This window comes from Pteropus vampyrus, unplaced genomic scaffold (assembly GCF_000151845.1).
Source record: "Pteropus vampyrus isolate Shadow unplaced genomic scaffold, Pvam_2.0 Scaffold97, whole genome shotgun sequence".
Classification (NCBI taxonomy): domain Eukaryota; kingdom Metazoa; phylum Chordata; class Mammalia; order Chiroptera; family Pteropodidae; genus Pteropus; species Pteropus vampyrus.
In genome coordinates, this window is record NW_011888878.1 from 3677801 (window position 1) to 3681821 (window position 4021).

Consider the following 4021-nt stretch of genomic DNA (forward strand, 5'->3'; position numbering starts at 1 on the left):
ACTTCACAGATTGCAAGGACCTTGTCAGCTTACAATCCTTTATTTTTTACACCTACAGCACCTGGTCTTCCTAGGTAGTCTCCCATCCAAGTACTAACCAGGCCTAACCCTGCTTAGCTTCTGAGATAAGATAGGATTAAGCTTGTTCAGAGCAGGATGGCTTTAGATGGCTTACTGTTATTTCAAAGGGGGATATCAGGGACATCTCTCACTCCACCATGCTTCTGACGCCACTCAGAAAACTGTATTTTAAAATAAGTCAAAAAAAAAAAAACACCTTAAAATGGTTATAAATCTGATTATAATGCAACTGACTGACAAAGGAATTTGCTTTTCTATGTAACATAACATATTTAGATACCCAATGGAAGGATTCAAGATGGCATAGAAGGTAGAGGCTATGCATACCTTGTCTCACGACCACACTAAAATTATAACAAAACAAGCAATATATAACAGAGCAACTAGTATGTGGAGTCGCCAGAGGTCTGGTTGGACAGAAGTCCTACAACTAGGTCACTTCAAGTAATAGGTCGCCTCAAAACATTAAGAGGGGCAAAGATGCTAAATGTCCCAATTCCACAACTATGAGTGTCAGTCAAGAATTAGAAGGGCTATCTTGGCTGCAAAGCTGCCTCTCCCATCTAAGGATCTAAGAAGTGGTCCTGGACACACACTGAGCAACCCAGCCCAAGTTTCCAGTGCTGGAAAGAGAAGTCCCCACAACTTCTGATTGTAAAAATCAGTGGAGGTTGTGACTGAGGGAGACAGAGGGCTGTGGGAAGCTGAGAGCTTAAGGGTCCACTCCCAGCCTTACTCACTGATGGACTCACTTACTCTGAGTTCTAGCACTGGGGCAGCTACTACAGGGGTGCCAGGGATGTATAAGGAAGTGCTTAGTGTCAGGCTTCAGATACTGGGCTGGAGGGATGGCTTGCTCCCAGACAGAGGTGCAGGCGAAAAGTTTCATTGTTGAGCCTTCTCCACTCCCAGCCTGCAGATGCAGGTGCCATCAAATGGAACTACACAGGTCACTCCACTCAGGGGATTCTCAGACCCTACCTTTCTCAACTTGTGGGCCCACCTAAGCCACTTCCAGTGATTTATTCCATATAAATGAGCTATTTTGGCTCCTGATGTGAACTTTCATAGAAACTCTCAAAAGCTCACAAAACCCCAAAAAGCAGCATCTGGCCTCAGCATGCCCTATAATTCTTACTGAGCAGCCTCAAGCCCTGAGGCTGGCCTCGTTTTCTGACTTGACACCTCAAAGCACCTATAAGCCTAGAGGTACACAGGGTGGAGCTGAACTTGGCCTGCGGCTGAATCCCTCCCAATTTTGTGCCAAAGGGCCTCATAGCATACCTATTACACAAAGCCACTTAGTAGCCCTACTTAATACATAGAAACAGACATAGAGAGACAGCCAAAATGAAGAGATAAAGAACATGTTCCACATGAAAGAACAGAACAAAGCTCTGGAAAAAGAATTAACCGAAATGGAGACAAGCAATATACCAGATGCAGAGTTCAAAACATGGGTTATAAGGATGCTCAAGGAACTTAGGGAAGGAGTAGATGAACTCAGGGATAACTGTAACAAAGAGGTAAAACAAAATAAAAATGGAGATGGAAAACATAATAGGGTGCCAGTCACATATGAAAAATACAATATCTGAGATGAAGAATACATTAGAAGGAATCAACAAAGTTGATGAAATGAAAGATTGAGTAAGTGACATAGAGGATGGGGTAGCAGAGGACACCCAATCAGAGCAGCAGTAAGAAATAAGAACCCTCCCTCCCCCCAAATGAAGATAGTTTAAGAAGGCTTTGGGACAATGTCAAGTGTGACAACATTCTCATCAGAGGGATACAAGAAGGAGGAAGGAGAGAGAAAGGAATTGAAAAACTTTTTGAAGAAATAATAATGGAAAACTTCCCTAAACTTGTGAGGAAAATAGACATACCACCTCCAAGAAATTCAGAGTCCCAAACAAGATAAACCCAAAGAGTTCCACACCAAGAAACATCATAATTAAAATGCCAAAGGTAAAAGACAAAGAGAATCTTAAAAGCAGCAACAGAAAAGTAATTAGTTATATACAAGGGAATGCCCATAAGACTGTCAGCCAATTTCTCAGTAGACACTTTGCAGACCAAAAGAGCTTCACACAAAATATTCAAAGTGATGAAAACCCAGGACCTACAACCAAGATTACTTTACCCAGTAAAGTTATCATTTAGAATCGAAGGACAGGTAAACAGCTTTCCAGATAAGAAAAAGCTAAAGGAATTCATCATCACCAAGCCGATATTACAGGAGATGTTGGAGGGACTTCTTTAAGAAGAAGAAAGAATATATATATATAACAAAACTCTAAATAAAGAATGGCAATAACTACATATCTATCAATGAGTACTTAAAATGAAAAAGCATTATGTTCCAGTCAAAAGTTAGGGTGGCTGAATGGATCAGAAAACAAGACCCTTACATAAGCTGCCTACAAGAGACTCACTTCAGATTAAAAGACACACATAGATTAAAAATAAGGGGATGGGGAAAGATATGTTATGATGGACCTAAAAAATAATATGTTGAGTCAAATAAGTCAGATAGAGGGAGACAAATGCCATATGATTGCATGTATATGTGGAATCTGAAGAACAAACAAACAAAGAAACAAACTCATAGATACAGAGAACATTTTAAGAGTTACCAAATGGGAAAGGATTAGAGAGTGGTGGTTGGTGAAAAAAGAGAAGAGATTAAGAAGCACAAATTGATATTTACAAAATAGTAATGGAGATAGAAAGCATAGTATAGGAATATAGCTAATAATATTATAATAACTATATATGGTGTCAGAGGGACACTAGATTTATTGGGATGATCACTGTGTGAGTTATATAGATATCTAATCACTACATGTACATTCAAAACTAATATAGTATTGTATGCCAACTATAACTAAAAAACAAATTATTATTAAAAAATACCAAATGAAAATATTACCTTGGGACATTGTAAAATTTTGGAGATTATAATCTCTAGCACATTCATTTAGTAATAAAAATATGTGCATACAAATATAGCATAATTATTTCTTTATTTGACAAATTTTCCCTTGTAATTTGAACCCACTAAAATAAGCCTAATTTGTTTAATATTTCTCTTCTGTAAGAAGAAGAAGCAAATCTTTTATTGTGTTCCATGGGCCCTCTGAAATACCTCAGTTATTCCCAGGTCAAGACTCTCGTTATAATCTAAATTTTGAGAAGTTTGTCAAAATATATCAAAAGTTTCAGACATTTGACTAAATAGGATCAAAGGACATTATGAAGATATACTTATTTGTTTAATCAAAGTGTAAATATAAAATTTTTAACACAAATATAGAAGTTAACATAATTATTAGCAAATCTTATTTCTTACTATCGAGGAGACAAGTTTTCTTAAGTAACCAAGGACCTGATTAAGGGACATAAAACACAGAAAATTATTTTGACAAAACACAGAATCTTTGTTTACTAGGCAGAAAACTTTCTTACAATAAGAATAGCAGAGCAATATTCCAAGAAACTTTGTCTTTTTTAACAGAGAGTGAAAACCCAACTCCAATTTTACATCAGCTTACTTTTGAAATATATATTCACTTACTCAATTAAATTTATTTTAATCTTAATAAGCTTAACCACACATAAAATTTTCTCATAATTGTCATTTAGTAATAACTTAGATATTCAATAAATATCCATCATTTAATTTAGCTAACAAAAGTTTAAAGTTTTAAGTGTCCAAAAAGATTTAGAGGTCCATTTTAAAAATAAAAGAAACTTTTTATCCTACTTTATTTATTTAATTTATTTACTGACAAATTTTGCAACAGAGGTAACATGAACTTACTTTACTAATAAACCCAGGTAGAATAAAATTATTATTTAATGCTGATGATTCTAAAAAATATGCCTATTTAACCAAACCAAACTCAAAATCAGCTTTAATATCAAATATTTTTTT

At 35.9% G+C, this 4021-nt stretch overlaps 1 pseudogene; it reads right to left on the minus strand.

The window, feature by feature from the left end:
* Positions 1-49: 49 nt before the first annotated feature.
* Positions 50-168, minus strand: LOC111742624 (annotated as a pseudogene).
* Between the last annotated feature and the right edge of the window lie 3853 nt (positions 169-4021).